This window comes from Vulpes vulpes, chromosome 14, assembly GCF_048418805.1.
Source record: "Vulpes vulpes isolate BD-2025 chromosome 14, VulVul3, whole genome shotgun sequence".
NCBI lineage: Eukaryota > Metazoa > Chordata > Mammalia > Carnivora > Canidae > Vulpes > Vulpes vulpes.
The window spans coordinates 804,302-828,173 of NC_132793.1; the positions used below are offsets into that span (position 1 = coordinate 804,302).

Genomic DNA, 23,872 nt, shown 5'->3' on the forward strand with positions numbered 1-23,872 from the left:
AAGCTGCAGGAGGGGGTGGGGGCGAGGGGACCACACCCTGAAACCTAAGTGGTCCTTTTTGTGCTGGTCTTCGCATCCCTGTGTAGGGAACACGTGGGGGGACCGAGCACCTGCCCAGGCTGTAGGAGGGGAGGAAAGCCTGCCTGCCCAGCTGCAAACCCAGGGCTGGGGCCTTGCAGAGCGGAAGGGACGCGGGTCGTGGCTCTGCACACACCGCGGACCGGAGGGCCTGTCTGCCCCGGGGCGGAGGCAGCTGAGTGACCCGGGGCAGGCAGGGATGGGGGGCCCGGCGGCTGGAGGGAGGCCGGAGGGGCCCACACAGATCGCTCGCCAGGGCACCAGCAGGTGGCGCTGGCTCCTGAGGACAGAAAAAAAAATGCCTGCAGCAAACCTGAGTGGGTGTCACTGCGGCTGCAGATGGTGGGGGAGGGACGTGCCCTCCCCCCTCGGCTGCGGAGCCTCACGTGCCCGCGTCCCGCACAGTCCGGAGCGAGGTCCCGGGAGGAGCGCGGGCGGCCGCACGCACCTGTCCCGGTCCGGGGCCTGCGCGCAGGTGTGGACGCGTCCTCCCCCTCCCCCGCATCCCTTTTGGAGCCACCTCCTCCGGGCAGGAGGCCGTGCCAGGAGCTGGGGAGGGCACCCCCGGCCCGGGGCGGAGCGGCCCGCGGAGGGACAGACTTTGCAGTGACCTCAGACCCCGGCCCGCTCCCTCCCCCGTTGCCACGGCAACTGCCCGGAGGGCCCGCGGGCCGGGCGAGCGGCCTTCGGGGCGCGCTTGGCCCCGCGCCCGTGGCCTCCCGCCCCGCGGGGGCCCGCGCCCCGCCAGCACCGCGGACAGCGCCCGGCCCCGCGCCGCCGCCCCGCGCGCCCGCCCCGCGCCCCGGCCGCGCCGCCCCCGCCCCCGCCCCCGCCCGTCTCTTTGTCTCCCGGCCCGGCTCCCCCGCCGCCCGCCGCCCGCCGCCCGCCGCCCGGACCTCGCGGGGCCCCGGGCTGCGGACGCACGTGGCCGGCCTGGCGGGGTGGGCGCAGCCCCGCGGCCGCGCCCCCTCCCGCCCTGCGGCGCCCGGGGCGAGCGGCCCCTTTGTGTCCCGCGGCCTGGTCCCGGCCCGGCAGCTGGGCCGCCCTCCGCGCGGCGCATTGTTCCCCGGATTTGTCCGCGGCGCGAGGGGCCGCCGGGGCCGGGCTCGCCTTCCTCGCGGGCGGGGCGCGGGCATTTCCATGAGAAAGGAGCGGCGGAGGCGCCTCTCTTGGCATTCACCGCGTGCCTTAATTGTATGGACATTAAATCAAGGTCCGCTGTGAACACGCAGAGCGGCCCTCAGGCAGCGGCGCGGGCGCGCGTGGGTCCGGCCCCGAGGCCCCCGGCGCTCCCCGGGGCGGGACTGCGCCACGCCGACGGCGCTCCCTCGGCCCCCGGCCCGCCCCAGCCCCCGGAGCCCGGCGCGCGCGGCCCCTGCCCGGGGAGGGGCCCGGGGGCGGCCGGGGCGCGGGCCGGGCGCAGGGGCCCCGGGGCAGCCGCGCGCCCTCCCCGCCGCGCCCCTCCCCGGGCCCGCCGGCGCGCGGCGACGCGGCTCGAAGAAAGAGCCTCGGGGCTGGGGCGGCCGCCGGCGTGTCCCCCCGCGAGCTCGCCCTCCCCGCCGCGCCGGGCCGCCCCGCGCAGTTACCCGTCCCCGGGAGCCGCCGCCGCCGCCGCTCCTCGCCGCCCCGCAGCCCCGGCCCGGGCGCGGGGGTCTGGACGCCGCAAGTCCGCGGGCGCCGGGGCGGGGGCCGCGGTGGGGCCGGGGTCGGGCCGGGCCGGGGTCGGGGTCGGGGTCGGGCTCCGGCCCTGCCCGGCCGCCCCCGCCCCGCCCCGCCCGCCCGGCCCCGCGCCCGCCGCCGCCGCCGCCGCAGCTGCTCCGCGCGCATCCGCGCTGGGCTCGGGCACCGGGCGGTTATACTGGGGCCGCGGTGACGTCAGCCACACCGGCCCCGCCGCCGCCTCCCCGAGGTGTCCTTGAGAACTGCGGGGCACGCGCGCCGCGCACACGCACTGCGCCCCGGGCCGCCCGCGCACTCGCCCGCCCCGGCCCCGGCCCCGGACACCCCCCCCCCGCCCCTCGGCGAGCGGAGGCCCCGCCACGGAGCGCAGCCGCCGCCCCGCGCCCCGCACAGCGCCCACGCGGACACGCAGGCCCGACCCGCCGCTCCTCCTCCCGCGTCCGCAGCGGGACGGGGCCGCCGAGCCGGGCCGCGGGGGCGCAGACAGCACCTGGCGGCCCTCGTGCTGCGCCGCGCGGGCTGGAGGCTGGAGCCCGTCCGGCTGCCCCTGCTCGGCCCCTCCGCTCCCCTAAGCGCCACCTCGGGCCTCCCCCACGGGCCTTTGTTCCCGCGCACAGGGCGAGGTGGGGCAGCCCCAGCCCCGCAGGCCTGCGCCCTCTGCCCCCCTCCAGGCGGACCTCCCATCCCCGTCCCATCCCGCGCAGCAGACCCCACTGACCTCCCCGCCTGGTGCACCGCCCTCGCCCTTCCTCTAAGGCCCTCTACCCTCCCCCCAGCCTGGGGAGCCCCCGCCAGCCGCTCTGCCCCCACCCACCCCCTCCTCAGCCCACCAGGACGTCCCTCCCCCTTTGGTGCAGCTTCAGCCTGACCCTTGGAGCCGCAGCCCCTCTCTCATCCTCTGCAGGGTCAGGGTGACGCTTCCCTCTAGCCAGAGACGTGCAACGTCCCCCCCCAAACACACTCATCCACACGGAAGTGGAACCCTCACCTCCCCCAGCCCGGCACTGAGGAAGGCCCCTCCAGCCTGTGGGGCTCACCGCCATGGCCAGACGCAGGCTGGACCCTCAGTGGCGGGCTGGAGGGCAGGGGACCCGGGGCAGCTGGCACTTGAAGCCTCGTCAGGGACTGTGTGGCTCTGGGCCTCCGTCAGTCAGCGTGGTGGAGGACGCTCGTGTCACCCTACTAGGACGGGGCACAGCCCCTCTGGCGGCAGGGGACCCGCTGTCCATGGTGTTGAAACCGACCCTGAAGCAGTCTCCCCTCCCACCTGGCCTCTGGACCTTTCACGCCGTCCTCTCCCACCCAGGGGTGCCGAGTGGACACCCACCCTCCAGCCTTGGCTTCCCGGAGAGGCCCAGGCCGGCTCTGGCGTCTAGCTCCCTGAAGCTCGTTGGCATTCTGGGGGGGTCCTCAGGTTTACAGACTGGACCCCAGATCTTCCTTCGGGTCCCTCTTCCACGGAGCTGGCTCCAGGTGGCCCCGGGCAGGTCACCGCCCCTCGCCCCCCGCTCCCTTCCCCGCCGGCCCTGCACACCGCCCCTCTGCGTGTCTCCGCAGGCGCAGGCGGGGCACATGTGGGGGTGCTGCGCTTCTTCTCTAGGATCAGCCCAGATTTTTGCGCAGCCGGCAGGCATTTCCTCTTTGCCATTTTTACATTTCAGAGTCCTGAGCACCGAGGCTCAGCCCTTCGTTCCCGGTACCCAGCGACCCATCACCCCGGCCCCCTGGGAGGAAGGGCCGCCCGGGTGTGGGGTGGAGCCCGCCCCAGCCTCCACCCTGCCCGCCCCGCTTCCCCCTTCTGACGGGCCTGGAGCCTCCGAAGGTCTGGGCAAGTCAACTTACTGCTGCCAGGCCCCGGCGCGGGTCTGTGCTCCCGTTGGGCGGGCGCGGGCCCAGCCTCCCCGCGCCCAGCCTCGCTGCGCCCCGCACCTGCTCTCCGCCGCTGCCCACGCCGCAGTCTCTCCCCGGCACACAAGATTTTGTGTCTGTGGATTTATTTGCGAGCTCCTCGGCTGGGCGTGAAGGGCACAGGGAGGCGGCGCAGCCGGGGTGGCTCAGGGCTCCGGGTCCCAGGCAGCCGCCTCCACGCGCACAAAGGCCCCTCTCGCCACGGGCCGGCAACTTGGAGACGGGTCAGGTGTCTTCCTGGGGGCGGGACGTGGGCTGAGACCCCCTCCCCCTTCTCTCCCCTCCGCCTTCCTCGGAAGCCTGCGAATGGAGAATGGCGTGGGATTAAGCAAACCCACAGAAACCGGTGAAGAACCCCCGCCCTCCCGGCTCCTGCTGCCTCGTCACCCGCCCCCGCCCCTCCTGGGCGCGAGGCTCCGCGCTCCTCCAGAAAGGGGTGGGGCCGTGGTCACATCTGGGAACAGCTGGCTCTTGGCTGCTTGACCTTTGCCCCCGTTCCCAGGTGGGGGAGGAGGGGACTGGGGTCTTCCCATCCGCAGGGGGTGGGGGAGAGACCGGTGTGGCTGGAGGTGCTCAGTGTGGATGAAGCCTGGGGAGGGGGAGGCTGAGGCTTCCAGCCTAAGGGAGGAGGGGACAGTTTGCAAGGGGCTTCAAGCCCAGTCCCTGCTCTGGGTCCCCTGTAGCCACAAGATGGTCCACAGCTTCCAACCCTGACCTGGGGGGCCCCACCCACAGACCTGCCCTGTCCCCTCCATCCACAGATCTCGTCTCCCCTGAGGGATGGACCCAGGTCCTGGCCCTGGTGCCTGAGCACCTCCCCATTCCTCCCACAGCCAGACTAAGGCCCCCAGGGGCGGGGCACGGGCCAGGAGAGGGACCCTCTGGGCTCCGCTGCTCCTTCTCCACCCCACGTGCTCAGAGCGTGCTTGGCCCGGCTGCCTCTCCCCGTATGACTAGGAGGTGGGGGTACCACACAGCAAACCCCCCAGCTCAGGCTCAGGTCCCCGCCTGGAGCCAACCGCCTGTTCCTTGGCTTAGGTCTGGGCTTAGGTCTGCACAGGGCCAATTTGGGGAGGAGGAACTTGCCCTTTGAAGCTGGTGGGGGCCAGGACCCCCAGCACGCTTGAGTTCCCCCGGGTGGGAGAGGCCACCACAAAGGCTGTGATTGTGAGCCAGGCCAGGCACACAATGGGGTGGGCGGCCCAGGGGCCGGGGCCCCTGCTTGGAGATGAGGCCACAGCCCCTTCCCTGCCGCTCCCGCCCCTGGCTCCCTCTTCCCCGGCCCCGCCCAGCCCCACCGGGAGAGACGGGCGGACCCAGGGCCCAACAGGCGCAGAGCGGCTCCACCGATCCCTGAAGGGTTGGTCTCTGGGCCCGAGGGCTGTGGAACCTCCGGACTGCCGGCAGGCCGGTGGCTGCTGCGGGAGGCCAGGTAAGTGCCGCACCTGGGCCGGGCCGGGCCAGTGCCCTGGAGGCCAGTGCAGTACCCCTAGGCCGCCGTGTGGGGAGGCGGGATGCCTGGCCAGTGGCGGGAACAGGCCTTTTGTTCCCCGAGGCGCCCCTGCTGGACCTCCCCGAGCTTCCAGGCAGCTCTGTGGCCACCCAGCTAGGAAGCAGAAGCAAGGCCAGTTGCCTCCCCACCAGCCTCCCAGCCCCTACCCCCCTCCCCTCCCCGGGCTGACCTCTCCACCCCACTGGACTGGGTCCGGGCTTTGGAGCCGTCCCAGAGGCTGTGTTGTGGGGAGGGAGCCCGGGCTGGCCCCCACTGGCCTCACCTAGGGTCCTGGTGTCCTCAGAGTGGCCCTGGAAGGCAGGGTGGAGGGCTCACCCCCACTCCTGTCCCCCAGAAAGCACTTCAGAGCCCTGGAATGGGCCTCTGGGGTCCAGTCTCCCCGGGATTCTTGCAGGGCCTGCAGGGCGCAGAGATCTCTGGCTGCAGGGCCCGGCCCCTAGGGTGGCAGGCAGGATGCCCTGGGCAAGGACGCCCTGTAAAGCCACATTCCTTCTAGAACCTGGGAGCTAGGGGCAGGGACACCCTTGGCCTCAGGTCTCCTTCCATGGGGCCCCTCCCCACAGCCAGCCTGGCCCGGGGTGGGGGCGCTTGTCTCCTGAGTGCTCTGCTCAGGGGCTTTGTTCATCCTCCTTCCCCGGGGGCAGCAGGTAAGGAGGGCCGGCTCCCCCCTGGGGGCCAACCCCACCTCTGAGTGGGGGTGGGAGTGCCCGGCCCTCAGCCAGCCCCCTCCCCCCATCATAAGGCAGAGCGGGTTCAGCCCAGGGGGTGGCCTGCCCTGCACCTGCCCGGCTGGGTGGCCCCCGCCCCCTCGGCTCCCAGGGCCCACGGGAGCCCACACGAGGGCGTCCCACCACAGCGCCCCCGAGCCCGGCCGGCCCTCAGCGGGTCCTGCACGTGGGGTCCTGGACCGCGGGCTGGGGACAGCAGGAGCCCCTCGGCTGGGCCGACGCGGCCAGATCTGGTCACCGGATGGGACGCAGTGCGGCCCGGCCCGCTCAGGTCCCCGTGTGTCTCCTGTCTCGCAGTCTGGCCTCGCCCACCCTCAGCTCTGCCCCCAGCTGTCTGTCCTTCCGGCTGTGGCTGTCTCCCGGCCACCCCGTCTCCTTCCCTCTCTGGCCCGGGACCTCTCTCCACCTCTGAGAGTCTCTGGCTCCCTCCTCCTCCCGGATCCACACCTGCCTCCAGGGCCCGGCCATCTGCTTCTCGTGTGTGATTCCGGCAGGAGAGTGGGGTCCCTGGGGGGCAGGGGCCACTTACCCTCGTCTGCTCTGGGGCAAGAGCATGCTCCTGCTTTCCTCTTCAGGGGTGGCCCCTACACAGCAAATCCAAAGTCGCGGGAACTGTCCCACGCAGGGAGACCTGTCCAGAACGTCCTTGCCCCTAGGAGATAGCCCCCACGTGTTCCTGGGACCCAGGTCTGGGGAGGGGGCGGGAGGTGACCGCAAGCCCGGGTCTCTGGAGCCGAGCAGGACAGCGGGCCCCAGGGAAGTCAGCCCTCTTGTCTGAGCGTGGACCCTGGGGAGGGCCCGTTCCACAGGGGCCCGGGGCTTCGTGCTGCAGGTGCTGTGGGCCGGGGGTGGCCGCGGAGCTGGGGCCACATGCCTGGGAGCTCAGGGAGGAAGGTGTGGGGAGGGACGTGGGGCTGGCGGACGGGGACCTGCCCAGCGGCGGGTGCAGGAGATGCAGTAGGGTGCCCCAAGATCCGGGTCGGGGGGTTGCCCACCTCGGGCTGGGGTGTGCACAAGGGCCTGGGGGCGGTGGGCCTGCGTCGCACGGGAGGCTTCGATGTCCGTGGCGTCCAGCGCGGCCTTCCCGGTGTCCACCCGTGTGTGCTTCCTGAGCGCAGGTGCTAGTGGTTTCCCACCAGTGGGATGTAAAGCTCCCTGAGGCGCAGTCCCTTAATGAGAGGAGTGGACGAGAGGCCAGGAGGGGAGCGCTGGGCGTCTGCCGGGGGCCTCCTTCCCGGGGCGGGGGCCTCGCTGTGTCCCCACAGAAGGCTTCCGTCAGCCTTGGGCTCGCCAGAGCCTGCCCGGTGGGAGGTGCGCCCGGCGTGGGTGGGAGCTGGGGCGCTGGAGGGCCGGGCTGCCCGCGGGGAGAGGCTCCCGGGGGACGGGGGACAGTGTTCAGCACTGAGCCAGGCCCCGGGGGTCCGCAGGGCTGAGCGGCCGCTGGGCGGGGCAGAGGCAAGGATGGCCCTGGGCGCGCGCTGTGGGGACTGTCACGGCCTCCCTGGGCCGCCCACAGGCTTCTTGCTCCCCGGGAACGCGCGTGGGTGCCGACTCTGACGCGGTGTGTGGGCGCGAAGCTGGTGTCCCCTCGGGTGTGGCTGTGTGGTGCCCCCTCTGCCCTTGGTGGCCGCACGTTGGCCCTGGGCTCCCTGGGCTCCCTGGGCTCCGCGCCTCTGGCTTCAGGTGGCCTTGGCCGCGGAGGCACGAGCCAATCCGAGGGTGGAGGCCGGGCGAGTGTCTACCCAGTGGCTCCCTTGCGAGCGCCCTGCCCCGCCCCGCGAGCTCCCCTGGCTGTCCGTGGCCCACCTGCCCCTGCCCCTGCCCACGCCGTGGTCAGTGCCCCTTTCCAGAGCCTCCCACGTCACCGCGCCGCACGTGCCCCTGCCCTGCCGGTCGGCCTGACCTGCAAGCACCGAGGTGATGGCAGCTTGTCCTGCCGGCCAGGCACGGGCACGGGCACACTGTGCTCCAGGAGGCCTCCCCGGGCTCCCCCCCGCTGGGGACGCTGGGTACGGGGAGAGAGGCTGATGGTGAGATTGCAGGGAAAGAAGGGGGGCAGGGGAGGAGGGGGAGGGCTTCCAGGGCCAGCAGCCAGGGCTGTGAGCACAGGGCGCTGCTCCTGCCCGAGGGAGGGGAGTGGGGCTCCGCTCTGTGCGGCCCGGGGGCTGCCCGGGTGCCTCCTTCTCCAGGCAGGGAGGTGGGGGGAGGAGGACGAGGGAGCCTAGGGCCCAGGGGAGGGGTGGGGCCCGGCTGGAGGGAACCGAGCCACCTCCCATTCTGTGCCTTCAAGCAGCGCCCCCCTTCCTGGCCCTGGCTGCAGGCGGTCACGTGGGGGTCGGGGTGCTGGGGACACGGTGGGTCCCTGGGGGGAGAGTCATTACCTGTGTGCAAGAGGACGCGGCAGCCGGAGCCCGCAGGCCCGCCGTGTGGGCAGGGCCCCTTCCTCAGCTGGGGGGCAGCGGCCGTGCCTGCGGGCCTTGGGTGAGCCCGGCTCAGCCCAGGAGGCGCCGGCGTGTGTGCCGGGCACTGCTCCTGGCAGGGGCGTGGGGGCCTGGTCCCTGCTGGCTCTGCCGTCGGGCCCCCCCATGGGCCGGTGTCCACGGTTTGCTTTAATTCAAAGCTGAGGCATCGGGGCTCTGCCTTGGTGTCTCTTCTCTCCTGTCCCCGCGGGACACGCCGTCCTCCAAGCCGCTGTGGCTGCAGCTCTCCCTGGGGCCTTCCAGGGGCTCGCAGGGCAGGAGTGCCGCGAAGGACGCGCGGGACAGAGCTGTGTCCCCTGCTCTGAGGGGGGCTGCTGTGCGGGCGTGTGCTGGCCTGTGCATCGTGGACGGGGCCCCGGGGCTCCCCACCCCAGCTCCCAGCCACGTGCCCTCTGCCTTTCTCCAGGAGGTGACTTGGGGCAGCCACACGGACCAGACCCTGCTGCAAGCCCTGGAGGCCGCACCTGGCCCGCCCAGACCCCAGCAGGGACCTGGGTCGGGGCGGCGGCGGGAGGGGGTGCGGTGCCTCGTGGAAGGTTCCTACGACGTCGTCAATGAGAGGCCGCGCTGGGGGGGGCTGTGCTGGGTGCTCCCGTCGGAGGTGACCCCGCACAGACCCCACGGCAAGGGGCTCCCTGCCCCCGCCTGCCCCTCGCCCTCCTGAGACCCTGCAGGGCCCGCCCCAGCCCCTGGAATTGGGCGGCCACCCTCGGTCACCTGGGCTGCTGTCCCGACACGGGCTGGGCCTGGCCTCATGGGCCCGGGGTGGGTCCTGGAAGCAGACAGGCCTGGGCAGCTTCCCCGGGTTCCCTCCTCGACACCCGAGCCTTGGGGTCCTCACCTGAGACGTGGGGACGTCGGCAGCTCCTGCCATCCTGGCCCGGGAGAGAATTCAGCGGGGATGGGGGTTTCCTTTGTGGAGATAATGTTGGAAAGTGCAAGCCCCGCAGAGCGCCCCGGGAAGCCTTGTTCAGCGGCGCCTTCTCCCGTTGGGAGCCACCTGCCTCGATCGGGGCGTCTGCTCCCCGCCGGGACTGGGCAAGGGGCCAGAGGGAGGTGTCCGGAAACGGGCCAGGGGGTGGTCCTGGGACCCAGAACATCAGGGGCCTGCTGCCCTGGGCCCCCCGCCCCCCATCCCCGGCGGGGCCTCAGGCTCGGGGCACGTGGGGGCTTCCGGCCCCCCCGGCCCCCGAGGGAGCGCTGGCTGGGCTGACTCCCCGGACGGACACCCCGAAGGCGCCCCCCGCCCGCGCACAGGCCTTCGGGAGAAACACGCTCACGGTTGACGGGGGCAGAAGCCCCGTATCCAACCGCCAATGTGGGGTGCGCATCAGCCTCACACCCCACGGTCTGGGCGGTGGGGACTCAGGGAACCTGGCAAGGGGCAGTTTCGAGACCCCCAGGACTGGGAGCGTCCACGTCCACCTCGTGCAGTAGCGCCCTGCCGACGGCCTTCCGGCAATCCTGGACCTTGACAGGGCCCCGCTCTGACCTGGGCGCCGGCCTTATCCGCAGGACGAGGAGGGGCTCAGCACCCTCCAGGGCTCCCCGCTGATTTCCCCACCCCGAGGCCTGTGGGGCACTAGGCCTCCTGCCCCCTCCTCCCTGTGGGCCTGGGTCACCTGTCCCCACAGTACTGGCCAGGACACCCCGTCCCAACCCCAGTGACGGCAGGGCCTCTCTGTGCCGTGGTCCCCCAGCAGCCCCGCCTCTGCCGCCCCCGGGCTGGGACCCTCCTCTCCTGGACGCCGGAGCACCCACCCGCCAGCAATCCACTTCCCAGGGACACACGGTCCTCTCTGGGTGCTCCAGAGTGTGCCGTGGCCCCAGGCCCTGCGGGACGGGCCCTGCCTGTGTCTGGTCCCCACCCTCATCTCCCCGGCCCCTCCACCCGGCCCCCACCCGCAGCAGCCCCCCCATCCCGGTCCCCCCAGGCTTCCATCTCGATCCCAAGGTCTGATGCGACACCGGGCGTGTTTGCCTGTTGGCAGCTTCCCCGTCACGTGCACTAGGCCCCCTGGGAGGTGGGTGGCCCTGCCTGCCGCCCCCGATGAAGGGCCCATTCCCCGGGGACTCGGAGCTGTGAGCGCCGCTTGCCTGGCTCGGGAGGGCAGGAGCCGCCGACGTCCCCACGTCTCAGGTGAGGACCCCAAGGCTCGGGGGGCAAGGAGGGAACCCGGGGAAGCTGCCCAGGCCTGTCTGCTTCCAGGACCCACCCCGGGCCCACGAGGCCAGGCCCAGCCCGTGTCGAGACAGCAGCCCAATTCCAGGGGCCGGGGCGGGCCCTGCAGGGTCTCAGGAGGGTGAGGGGCAGGTGGGGGCGGGGGCAGGGGTGGGTGGAGGGAGGGCAGGGAGGACGTGGGGCCATCACAGACCCAGCGGATGGGGGAGGCGGGCAGAGTGCCGGAGCCCACCGGGCGGGGCTGGGAGGCATTTGTGGAGGTCGCCCCGTTTCTCTTCTCTGTTCTCCGCGTGGTAGGACATCCTGGCGGCACCAGGGGCGGGGCCTCGTGAGTCTCTCTGGCGGAGACACGGGCTCAGACGGCAGTGGCCCGTCGGGGCCCTTAGCTGGTCAGGGGAGGTCGGGACCGGGAGTGACCGGGCGTCCTCTCCCCCGTGTGCCCACAGAGATCTCTCGGTCTCGGCGGCGCACTGCATGGGCACGTGGCCCTTGAGCTGCTGGATCCTGGCCCACGAGGCGGTGTGCGGGGCTTGGGGCCCCGGAAGGCTGGGGGCCTGGGGGGCATCTCCTCCAGACTTGGGGAGAGGGCAGCTGAAGCAGGGTCTGGGGAAGCCGCGGCGTGCTCCCAGGGCCCGTGGGGATGGGGACCGGCGGCTGTGTCTCCAGGGGAGGGTCGCAGAGTCCCGCGAGCAGGATTCAGACTCGGGAGGGCCCCGCGGCGGGGTCAGGGCCCAGAGGGGCCAGCGGCTGGGCCCGCCTGGCGCCTGCTCCGGTTAGTGCTGGGCAGGGGCCACAGCACCCTCTCCTGGACCACACGTGGCCAGGCCCGGGGGGTCTTCTCATGGGGGTCCTGGTGTTTCCCCCTAGGGGTGAGGAAGCTGAGGCCCTGCAGGTAGAGTGCGTCCCCCGCAGCCCTGAGCGCTGGGCCTTCACCCCCGGTGGCAGGTGGCCCAGGGGAGGACAGGCTTGCTCTGTCCGGGCTCCTGGGACCCGCAGCCCTGGCCTGGCCATGTGGGCTGGTCAGCAGCCAGGCCAGGGGGCAGCCACTCGGAGTCCCGTCTACGGCTGGTGTCAGAGTAAAGAATGACGCAGATAAGCTTCCGTCCCGAGGACAGAGGGGAAGCTACGGGGTTCTCGTGCTCCCGAGCATCCCCTGTGCCCCGGGCCCAGAGCAGTGTGGTGGCACAAGGCCTGGACCCTCCCCCTCGAGCTTGGGGCCGGCGGGGGCCAGGCCTGGGTGGATGGGCAGGTCTCATCTGTCCTTAAACACACACAAAGAGCCAAGACAAGGATGGATGTGGAGGCACAGGCTCCTTGGGGAGCCCCAGGGCCGCATTCCAGCGGGGGTGGGGGGCAGATGCCCCAGGAGCCTGGAGGGTCACACAGCTCAGTCCCCCTCCCCTCCCCAGCCCCCACCCTCCTTCCTCTCATGGTCAGAGCTCACCTGGCCACCCCCAGATTTGGATTAAGTGCTGCCCATGGAGCTGTCTTCCCAAGTGGCCCCAGAGAGCAGCAGGGGACACACACGGGGTGCGCTTCTGAGGCCCGAGGGAAGGGGAGACAGGAGGGAGCAGGCACAGAAACCCACCTCTCCCCGTGGCCAACTCTGAGGTGCAGCCTCTCTTGCAAACTTGATGGGACTGGGCTGGGGGGGCGGGTTCTCGTCCTCTGGGCGTCCGGCTGGGATGGACTCCCTGCAGAAGGTCCTCAGGGTGGCCCGTGGTCACACGCTGCCCCCCCACCTTGTCCCCCAGAGTTCCTTGGCTGAGTTTCTGGTCCCTGCCCATGAGGTTTGTAACCCTTGCCTCAGGCTCTGCCTTCTGGGGACCCGGGCTAAGACAGGGACTGAGACCCTAGGAAGTGGCTGGACTGGCATGGGAGACACTGGCTGAGTCTGTGGTCACTGCTCCATCACCGCCCCTGTTGGGGAGCGAGGAGCGAGGGAGGGAGTGGACGTGACCTTCAGGAATCCCACCGCCGCGATGTTCTTGGGTCCTGGGCAGGAATTTAAACCCCGCCGCAGCCCCAGGGCCTGACTGCATGGTGGCCGGGACGCCAGAGCTGGGACTGGCAAGACCCAAGCAGTCTGACTGTGTAGACCACTCCGGGGACCAGGAGGGAAGTCAGGGGAGCCCCCCCTGTGGCTGCCCAGCGGTTAGAAGAGAAAACGGATCCAGGACTATTGGAGCCACCAAGTGGTTAATTGGCTTTGCCTCCATCAGTGCCATGAATATTCATGAGGCGCGCTGTCCTCATCAGGCCGGGTCTGCATCCCGCGCCCCCCGCGCTGAGCCTGCTATACCCGGTCTATACCCGGTCGGCGCTGACAGCCGCCAGCCCGCACGCAGCCCTGATTGGCCCGGCTGCTCTCCCAGATGCCATAGCAACCCTGGCTGGTTGCCTAGCGATTCATCCCTCTCTTCCTTTTTCCCTAAAGCCCGAGCCAGTAATCCATAGGCTGCGGTGGAAACGTCTTTGTGCCGTGGTGTGTGCACGTGTGTACCTGCGTTTGCACACAGGTGTGTCTGGGTGTGTGTGCAGGGAGGGAACGGAAAGGGGCTGTCCTTCCCCCAGCAGACCTCAGACCCTTGGGGCGCACCTGTGCGGCCCCGCTGCCTGCCTCCCTGCCCTGCGCTCAGTCTGGGTGTCCTGGCACCGCCCTTCCTTGGGGACGGTGGTGATGAAGGCCCAGGCTGCAGGCCCAGGTGCGACGTCCTCAGATGCCTGCTGCACCTGGTCCCAGCCGGGTCCCCAAACCCCAAGTCCTCGGGGGCCACAGGTGCGTGTCTTCAGCACCCCCACCCCACCCTGTGCCTTGTTGGTGAAGGGACGATATGACAATGCCCAGGCTCTGTCCTGCTGCTTCATGGGCCAAACTGTCAGCTTCACGCACTGGGAAGAGCAAGAGTTGACCGGTGCTGCGATGGGGCCTGCGTCCGGGGCCCGGCTGCCAGCACCAGGCCAGGGGGAGCCGAGGGCCAACCCTGCTCCGTCCTGGCCAGTCCCCTCGGAGAGGGCTTCTAGTGGACATTGGGACCAGCCCCTTGGGAAGAAAGTTGGTGGGAAGACTCTCTGATTGGTGTTGCCATTTATTTCTCTTTTTTAAAGATTTTTCTTTTTAGATTTTCTTTATTTATTCATGAGAGACGCAGAGAGAGAGAGAGAGAGAGAGAGAGAGAGAGGCAGAGACACAGGCAGAGGGAGAAGCAGGCTCCATGCAGGGAGCCCGACGGGGGATTCCATCCCAGGACCCCAAGATGAGGCCCTGGGCTGAAGGCGGCGCTAAACCGCTGAGCCACCCGGGCTGTCCTGCTTCTTTTGTTTAGAAAAGACGTAGGAGAATTTGCAACCGAGGATGTTGCAATACCACCTGGACAGGTAGGGAGGCCCGACCAGAGGTGGGAGGGGCCCGGGTCTGCACAGCACCCTGCTCCCGACGGCAGGCGCGGGCGCGGACCCTCTGGGTGCCGAGCGCAGCCCTCTAGGACGCGGGGCCCTGTCTGCCCGGCCCACGCAGGCCGGGAGAGCACGGCCGGAGCAGATGGCGCTGGGAAGTCGAGGCAAGGGTCCCCTGGCCACGGGGATGCGGGTGGGAGGCCCGATCGCCTTCCAGAGGGATGTGGCGAGGTCACGGTCCCGGGGGAGGAGACGGGGGATTGCAGCAAGAGCCCTGCAGACGCGCTAAACTTCCTTTATTTTGAGACTTTAGAGAACTTAAGTCTTTGACGTCAATAGTGCGTCAGGATCCAGAAATCAGGAGAATTGGACCCAAAGTCAACCACTAACATTTAATCGGGTCATGAGACAGCAAAGTAGAGCAAACTGCTCCCGCGCACGCACAGGCACGGATTTCTGCTTTACCCCGAGGGGGCGTCTCAGCGGCCATCCCCGGGCGGTGTGCGCGTGTGCACCGACACGGGTGCGTGTGTGGGAGGCGCTCGGGCTGCCCGGTTCCACAGCGCAGGCCCGTCTCTCACGAAAACTCCACAGCGACGTCATCTCTGACTGATGGCGGGGAGGGAGATGGGACTTGCTCCCTGGGGCCCGGCGCCCGACCGCAGTTGTTCCATGTGGACCGAGGCGCAGGATGCGCGATAGCCGGGTGGCAGGGCCGGGGGTGGCAGGGCCGTTCCCACGTGCTGGTGGGAGGTTTGGCGAATGTGGAGATCCTCTTGGGGCAAGTGGGAGGCCCCAAGAGGTGCCGGGTGCCCACTCCTGCCGGGTGCTGGGCCCTGGGAACCCTCCCGCGTCTCCCCAGAGCCCCTCTGGGTGGGCAGGGGCTGCGCTCCCCGTCCCAGGGTGGGTGAGGTCACCAGGTGGGGGGCCCTCAGCGGGTCCAGGAGGAGCATGACCGGTGCGTTTTCCAACCAGCCCAGCTTTGTGCTCCTAAGGCGCTTGCTCCCCGAAAAGCCCAACGTGGGGAGCCTCGGAAGGCAGCGCCCAGAGCCTTCTCCAGCACCTCAGGGATTAGGGGTCACTGCCACGGCTGTAGGCCTGGGGCAGGGCAGGGCGGCTGGTGGGTGGGCACAGGTGTGGGTGCAGCTGGCTTCAGCAGCAGTAGGGAGGTGAGGGGGCCTGGCCAGCCGGGAAGACGTCGGGGGGGAACGTGAGCGAAGGCAGGGCAGCGGGACCTGGGGTGGCTGGACTCAGGACAGGACCCCGTGCCCGGGGGAGCTCAGGGGTCCGCCTTCCCCTGGTCTGTGGATGGAGGGGCGAGGTCAGGGCCGGCCACCCCGCCGGGCATCCCCACCTCCCACCCCAGCAACCCGGGGAGCCTGCGGCATGGAGCTGGCCATGTGGGTGGGTCCCGCAGCGGGGAGGCGCCTCAGGCTGGTTCTCCAGGGCGACCTGGGGATGTGGAGGGGCAGAGGACCCTGGGGCTGTGGCAGACGGGGGGGGGGGGGGGGGGGGGGCTGGGGGTCCCGTGGGGGGGGCCTGGTGGCAGCTGCAGCGAGCTGGACGCCTGCCCCCGGGTGAGCGCCTGCCCCTGCGCGGCTCCCTCCCCTGGGAAGGCCAGAGAGGCTCCACTGCTGGAGGGAGCCAAACCCAGGGGTGCGTCCAGTCCACGTGCCCCTCTCGGGAGGCCGAGCCCACACTTCAGGGCTCCAGGTCAGTCTGCTGGCAGGGCCTGGGCATCTGCGGAGCTCAACATTCGGGGGGTCTGTGTGCGGGTGTGTGTCACGTGTGTGATAGGACGTCACGGCCGGGAAGTGTGGCATCGGTGCGCGGGCCTGGGGGTGTCTGGGCCAGGCGAGGACAAGAGGAGGTGCGGAGGCCCAGCTAGGGGGGCTTCACCTCCAGGACTGGACGTGTGACCGTGTCCCATCCTCTGTGGTGTTTGGAGGTTCAGGAGAAAACAGGGGATGGGGAGGGTCGGGCCCCCACCTTCCCCTTGAGCTGATGCTCAGAGCCCCCCTCGGGAGTGTGGAGGGTGGCCGACAGCTGGGGGCAGGGGGCACAGCCAGGCAGGGGCCGGTCCGGGGCTCCACAGACCTCCAGGGAGGGAAGGCTGGCCCCAGGGCCGGGGGTGGGCGTACTGTGGGCCCAGGAGGGGGCCCTGCCTGGGGTTCAGGCCTCCAGAGAATTGGTTGGTGTGTTCCCGGTGCGTGGACCCCACCCCTGTCGCCGGGCCTGGACCGCCCGCGTGGCCCATAGCCCCTCCCACAGGCCCTGCAGGTGCCTCCCTGCTGCCAGGCTCTCCGAGGCGGGGCGGGGGCCGAGTGGGCCCTTCAGGGAGGGACGCTGCTGTCCCACGGACACTGAGGCCTCGGTGGACCCCATGCCGGGTGCCGGGAATATCCACACGAAGGCAGAAGCCCACGCAGCAGGGACTGCTCACCCCGCCCTCCTGCCCCACAGCCCGAGGGTCCCTGGGGCTCGGCCTGCGGAAGCCCGTCCAGCTTCTGGCCAGGGGCCCGCGCCCAGCTCCAGCGAGCGTTGCTGAAGCACGTGGCCATCGTGTGGTGTCACGGGCCGTGTGGCTGCGCCCCAGGACTGAGCGCGCACCCCTGGAGCAGGGCGGCTGGCTCAGGGGTGAGCCCCTGGAGGGAGGGCCGGGCCCGCTCAGCCGGGTGGTGGCCGGGGGCACACAGCTCTCTGGGAGGAGGAGGGATGGGCGTTGGCGGGCTCACTGTGTGGTGGGACACTTCCCTCGCCTTGGCTGTGTCGTCTGATGACAGCTCTGTTGAGGCGCGGTCACACACCCTGTGTTCACCCGTTAGTGTGCGCAGTGAAGCCAGTTTCACTGTATTTGCAGAGTCGTGCAGCCGTCACGTGCCCGTCAGCCTGAAACCTGGTGCCGCCCCCGCTGCTCCGCACCCCCTCCTCGGCCGGAGGCAGCCACTGAGCCACTTGTCTCAGGAGTTGCTTGTTCTGGACGGTTCGTGGAAGCCAGGCCGCAGCGGGCAGCCTCTTAGTCTGCCTTCTCCCCTCGGCGTGACGTCCAGATTCATCCACGTCGCAGCTGTGTCAGCGCGTTGTTCCTTGTAACGGTTGAATAATATTCCTTTGTACAGATTTTATTTCTTTTTTTTTTTTTTTTTTTTAATTTTTTATTTATTTATGATAGTCACAGAGAGAGAGAGAGGCAGAGACACAGGCAGAGGGAGAAGCAGGCTCCATGCACCGGGAGCCCGACATGGGATTCGATCCCGGGTCTCCAGGATCGCGCCCTGGGCCAAAGGCAGGCGCCAAACCGCTGCGCCACCCAGGGATCCCCAGATTTTATTTCTTTACTCACGTGTGTTAGACATTTGTGTTGCTTCTACTTTTTGGCCGTTTTGAATAAAGCTGCTATGGACATGTGTGTGTGAATTTTCCTGTGGCTGTATGTTTCCACCTCTCTTGGACGTGCACCCACGAGTGGAATTGCTGGGTCACAGGGTTAGTCTGTTAGTTTTTTGTGGAACTGTACTATTTTGGGTTCCCATGAGCAGTGTGGAAAGGTTCATCTGGTTTTTAATTATTCTTATTCTCTGGAGACTAAAGTCATCCATGCATCCATCCATCTACCTCTCCATCCATCCACCTATCGATCCATCCAGCCACCCCTCATCCATCCATCCACCTGTCCATCCATTCATTTGTCCATCCATCCATCCATGCACCCACCTATCTATCCACCCATCTATCCACTCACCCACCAAACCATCCATCCATCCATCCATCCATCCATCCATCCATCCATCCGCCTTCCACCCATCAATTCACCATCCATCCATCATCCATGAGTTCCCTGAGCACCTTCTGAAACCCAGGCCTAGGCAAATGAGCTGTGGAATTCAGTGGGGTCATGGCTCTCTGCCCTCCAAATCCCAGGAAGGTCTTTAGGCTCGGAAGCACAGTGATGGGCACATGCACCCACATCCAGGGGTCGGTGTCTTCCTGCAGTTTTTCTTGCTTTTAAAAAAAGAATGTGCAGAGGATGAGCCATGTAATTTCAGGCCCTGGTTGATGCTCTAGTTCAGTGGCCACTGCTGTCCCCGCCAGGGCTCTCCCCATCCTGCAGAGCCCCCATCCAGGCCAGCCTATCCCAGAAGGCTTCTAGGCCAGCAGCTTATGAAACTTAAATGTATGCTTGAGTGACCCACGGGATTGGGGGGCACTGAGATTCCGCATTTCCCACAAGCCCCCCGGGGGCCGGTGCTGCAGGACACTAGGGAACAGACCCGGAGCTCTCCGAGTGTCCTCCTGGCCGTCCGCACCTGGAGATGCCCCGTACTTGATGAGGTCCTATGGGTGCGGGTGGCCGCTTCTCTCATCAGACGAACCTCCCCTCCCACACACCCTCCAGCTGGAAGCCCAGCTGTTCCGTCGCAGGCGTCCACAGCTTGACCGGAAGTGACTGCAGCCACAGGCCTGGTGGGAGGAGCTCGGGGGCCGTGGAAGGACCCTCCTAGCATGGGAGTCACCCATGGTCCTGTGAGCCGCCGGGGGTCAGGGGCTCCTACTCTCTCAGGGGAGGACCCAGGAAAGAGGCAGCTGCTGCCCACAGGTGTTCCCCACAGGAGGGGCAGCCCCAGGGTCTGGCGCACGTGCCAGCGTGTGCCCCTGTGGGCAGCTGGAGCAGCGATGCTCCTGCCAGCAGCCGGTGGCCAGCAAGGCGGAGGAGGGTGGACGCATGTGGGTAATCCCCGTTGTCCCCGGGAACCTGGTCCTCACTTAATACCTCTTGCTCCGCTGGGGCCACACCCACCTGACCGAACCACAAATAGCACCGGACACGAATCGAATCAGAGGCTTTATCTTTGGAAATTAATCCAGCTCAGAGCAGGATTAACCAGGACATCCCTGGAGACATTGGTGCCCAAGGTCAGGGGAGCCCTGGTTTCCTTGTATTTCCTCAGCTGAAGCCAGGGGGCCCCCAAAGCCCGCCCCAGCCCCACTCCTCCCTGTGCAGGTGGGGCAGGTGGGGTAGGTGCCCACGGGTGGGAGGCAGGTGGGGGTCCTGGCCCTCGGGAGCCGGTGCACCCCCCAGACAGAGCTCTTCCCTCTTTACTGCGTCCCGTGGACAGGTTCTCAGTCCTGAGCACCGTGGGGTTGAGTCCAGCCGAGGGACTTCCCCAGCTCAGCCCCCGGCAGGCCTTGGTTAACAGGGTCCCCTCGCCCCTGCTCTCCGCTCAGGTGTCTCCCCAGGGGCCCCACTACACCTGCCCCGGGGCCCTGGGAGGCCTGTGAGGAGAGGCCGGAGAGGCCGGCCAGCCAGGTCCTGGGGCCGCGGCCTGAGCCCTCCCCATACTTCTCCGTGTTCGACTGACCCACGTCCCTGCGCAGGGCGCCTGGGGAGGCAGCGGGGATCTCCCGTGGTGCCTTGGCTGTCCCCGGGGTGGGGACGGGACCGCAGCTGCCGGTGGCTGAGGGTCTGCAGGAACCTCGGCTCCACGGAGCAGAGACGCTGGGAGACGGCTGCCTGCAGCGTCTCGCCTGAACTGGGGGAGCGCTGTGTTTTGGCTTCTGCCATTTCCAAAAGGGCTTTTTTATTCTGTATGTGAGTTTTGGAAACTGCCTTCTGTCCTCGCTTAAAAGCAGAGGGCGGATCTTTGTGGGGAAGAAGAGACCCTTGAATGCTGGCGGGAACTGGGCGACCAGAAAATAGAAGGAGGGGGGAGGAGAGAAGGGGAGGGAACGGCGGGGGAGGAGAGCGAGGGGAGGGCACCGCTCCCAGTTTTCCCCTGCCCCCTCCCAGCAGCTCCAGGTATGGCTTTGACCCTCCTGTCCATCGTCCGTCGGACAGAGGGGACGTCGAGGCCTGGCAGCCCCTGCTGCCCCGGCGTCCCCTCCCAGGCGCCCCCAGGGCCTCTGTTCCTCCAGGCTCTTGTCCCTGGGCCTCCCACAGCCCAGACAGGTGCAGGCCGGGCAGCCAAGGGCACACGGGGCGGGGGGCCGACAGCTTCGGCCCTGCTCCCCGGTCCTCCCCCCTCCCCCATCCTTGGTGGGCAGGGGCGCCCAGGGGACGCGGCCTGCAGAGGGAGGGTGGTCTGGCTCCTGGCCGGTGGGCTGCCCGGCGCCCCAGGCACGGGAAGGATTTCTGCAGGGTTTCTGCACGGTTGCGGCTTTTACCGGTGATTGTACGGGTCTCTGTGACGTCCTTGTTCATTTTCTTTGATTATGCTTTGATCTTAAGCCTGGGCTCGCTAGGCGGGCAGGGGTCTTGCCCCTCCACACGCTCGCACGGGCAAGAGGTACACCTTTAAACAGGGCCGCAGGCCTGGGCAGCCCGGGAGGGTCCGGCCCCGCGCACAGCACGCGGCCTTTATTACTCTGTTAATTTGGAAAACAGGTCATGGAAAATTAAATTGCTTAAAATAGGTCACCAATTATAACTCTGCATTCTATTAAAATGGGAGCATCTCTGGAATCTTTGTTAGTTTATTGTAATTAAAGGCAAAATATGCAGAGTTAAGTCATTGCTGGCTCTGTGTGTTGGGTCGAGGTGGGCGCGTGGCGGCCTTGCCTCTGCGGGCGGCCCCGGCTCGCGTGGCCTCTTGCTTCACAGCCCGTGAAATCACTTTGTGAGCAAAGTCCCCGCAGGACAGAGGACAAATGGATATAAAAAAACCACATTTCAAAAAAAAAAACAAAACCCACATTTCTAAACATTAATGAAAATGAGGCAAAGCTTTATGCGTTAGCAAAACGGGATTATGGTCTCGACTAAATTCAGTCCTGGGCAGGGCCGGGCCTGTAGACGCTGCGAGCCCAGAGCAGGGCCGGCGCCTCCAGCCTCGGGCCCAGCGCCGGGGCCTCCCCTGAGCTCAGGCCGACGGGCAGCGCAGGGAGCGGGAGCCCCTCTCAGCACCTCCGACGGGGAGGACGTTGCTCGGAAACCCACTTTCCCGGGATCCCAAGGCCCTGGCTGCGCCGTGGGGGAGCGCCCTGGACGTGCCGGTGAAACGGGGCAGGGCCGGGGTCCCTGGGAGGCGGCTGGTGGGGGGGAGCCCATGTCGTGGGACTTGGGGGTGCGGGCCAGGCCCCAGGCCGTGGGGCACCTTTGCCACGAACAGTCCGCTCCGTCCCCGGTGCGGGAGGACATTGGCGCCCTGCAGGCCCTGCTCACACCTGGCCCCACGAGGGGCGGCCCCCGCAGCCTGCCCGGGGTTCAGGGGGGCCACCAAGGGAGCACCAGGGGAGCACCTCGGCTTCTCCCTGCCCCAGCCTCCTCCAGCTGGGAGCTTCCCGCGGGGGCTGTCCTTGTTCCCCGGGCCTGGCCACGGTTCCGAGCCCACACACAGGACATGCGGAACGCGGTGCCCGTTAATCTTTGTTCACTGTGACCATGTAGGACCCTGTGTGAACCCGAGGCCCAGTGAGAGGCTCACGGTGGAGGCGGGGGGGACCTTGTGGATCCGCACACCCCGCCTGGAATGTGTGCAGGACCTCGACTTCCCTCCCGGGAACGAACATCTGCCCTGCATGAAACCCGGACCCCGGCGAGCCCCTCCCCGTCCGGGGAGTTGGGGGCACGTTGGTCACCTTCCATCGGGTGCCCCCCCACTGGTCTAAGCGACCCTTGAAGGCCTGTCGCTGGTGTTATCGCAAAAAATCATTTTGTACTTTATTTTGAACAAAAGGACACTTTGCCGAGTGGGCCGTTTGCTGGCGGGATTGTGCTGTTCTTGTTGCAAGTCACCTGCGTCGCTGCAATCTGGTTTAAAGGCACATTCTAAAAATAAACGGTCCTTTTAAAACTGGTCCTTAGGTCGGGCGTCTCCGGCGGTGGGCTGTTTGCTCTGACCGGGGACGGGCGTGATCTGGGATCCCGGGGGCACAGAGGGCCCTGGGACACGGGGACCAAGCATGCCAGGCCCTCCCGGAGTGACGATCCCCGGGGCCTGTGCAGGCCAGGCACCGGGCCGGAGCGCGGGGGGTGTCGGAGGCCCGGGGCCTCCCTGAGGAGCAGGCTGGGCTCCGAAAGCCTCCTCCAGGCAGCGGTGCCCCCGAGAGGCCGGGCTCTGTGCGCCCTCGCGTCCTGCCTCCCGTACAGTTGGGCCCCACGAGGACCCTGCGGCTGAGGGCTGCTGGGGGCAGAGTCAGGGCCGTGGCCGCAGCCAGGGTGAGCCGTGGGCTGCCACAGGGCCGCAGGGTGGCAGGTGCGTCCTGCCCGTGGTCTCACCACACGGCCCTGTGGGACGCCCCCAGTGTCAGGCCTCGCGGTGGCGGCAGCACCAGGGCCCTGGGGCCAGAGCTCTGACCCCAGCAGGAGAACTTGTCTGTGGCCTGGGCCAACGTGGGGACCTCGGAGACCTCACCGAGAGGCACACGGCTCAACCCGGGACACAGGCACCCAAGGCCCCAGCAAATGGGCAAAGACATGGGAAGCGGGTCCCAGGGTGGGTACGTGCTGCGCCCCACGGAGCACACGGGCATCAGCACACAGACCCGGGTTTAAGCAGCCGGATGACGAACCCACTGCGGGAACGACAGCCCCGCTTTGCCGACAGGACGGAAGCGTAAGGGAGCCTGGTCCAGTGGCTCACTTGTCTGCTTGCTCATTTATCGAGCACCAGCTGCATGCCCAGCACTGTACTGGGCACGGTGGGTATAGCCATGAGATGGCACTGTCCCTCCAGGCGCGGAGTCTGGGGGCTTGAAGGGTTGGGGGCCCCTGCCCCCCTAAGACACCAACAGATAAGGACAAAGCAGGACAAACACTCTGGAGAACGTGGCCTTCTCCTGAGGCTGGGCCCCGGCTGGCTGCAGGGACGGCGCTGGGGCGCAGCAGGGGAGATGCCAGCTGGGCTACCAGCCTCACCAGGGCACCTGGCGGGATACAACAGGAGCCCCCAGCGGCCACGTGCCCGCTCACAGGGCACAGCGGGGACCAGGTGCTGGGCCTCTCCCAGCAGGCCTGGGGGTCGCGTTGGCTCGGGGCTTGGGAATCCAGACTCAGGAGCTCTGGAAGGGTCCAGCCCCTGTCCTCCCCGCTCCCCTGTCTTCACCCCCTCTCTCGCCTGCTCTCCTGCCCAGGTGTGCTGCAGCCGAGCCTCCAGGTGTGCCCCCCCCCAGGCCTCAGACAGCACGTCCCCCCCCCACCTCCTGGCTTACCGCCCCCCTCAGGGCGTGAGTCTGGCAGAGGTCAGCAGGGGCCCCGGCTGAGCTGGTGGAGCTCTGGGACCAGCTTGTAGGGGGGCAGAGCCTGAGGGCCGTGGTGACTGGGTGCAGCGCACCCTCCCCCTAGGAGCACACACACAGGGAGGCAGGGAGGGGAGGCCTCGACCACCCTCTTGAATTCTGCTACTAGGATAGCCTGGCCCTGGGGGGACAGGGAGGCTCCGTGGGGAGAGGAGGCGTGTCCTGCAAGCCCCTCCTGCCTGCTGGGGTGCAGCCGGCCAGCCCTCCACCTCCTGCCCACTCCAGCCCCTGGTGCCTCCTCCCCACCCGCCCCGGGGAGCAGGGCTTTATTTTGGGCCGGGACACAGGTGCAGGGGGGTGGCCTGCACATGACCACCTTCGATCCTGCAGTGAAGACCTCCAGCTGGTCCTGCACCGACCCGGCTTCTTGGACGTGCCTGGCATCCAGTCATGGTACGTCCACACTTGCCAAGCCGTGCCACCATGAGCGTCTGTGACCTGGGGGGGAAGCAGGCAGACGGATCCTGGTTTTAAACGTGGCATTAGTTGCCCAGGGCAGCTGGGATACAGAACCACAAACTGGAGGGCTTAGAACAGCAGAAATTTATTCTTTTACAGACTGGGGGTCAGAAGTCGAAGTGAGGGGTGGGCAGGGCTGGGCTCCCCACAAAGGGAGGGCCCTTTCTGCCTGAGGCCGCAGGTGGCTGTCGGCGTCCCTTTCCCTTGGCCGTGG

General features: G+C 68.3%; 2 long non-coding RNA genes across 2 annotated transcripts; one reads left to right on the top strand and one right to left on the bottom strand.

The window, feature by feature from the left end:
* Positions 1–3,081: 3,081 nt before the first annotated feature.
* Positions 3,082–7,824, bottom strand: LOC112932259 (uncharacterized). Its single transcript, XR_003237445.2, has 3 exons — positions 6,903–7,824; positions 6,437–6,559; positions 3,082–3,966 (listed from the first exon to the last, which is right to left on the bottom strand). It is a non-coding gene; the product is annotated as an uncharacterized lncRNA (long non-coding RNA).
* A 2,511-nt stretch (positions 7,825–10,335) lies between these two features.
* Positions 10,336–17,382, top strand: LOC140595321 (uncharacterized). Its single transcript, XR_011996817.1, has 2 exons — positions 10,336–10,527; positions 16,826–17,382. It is a non-coding gene; the product is annotated as an uncharacterized lncRNA (long non-coding RNA).
* The last annotated feature ends 6,490 nt before the right edge of the window (positions 17,383–23,872 follow it).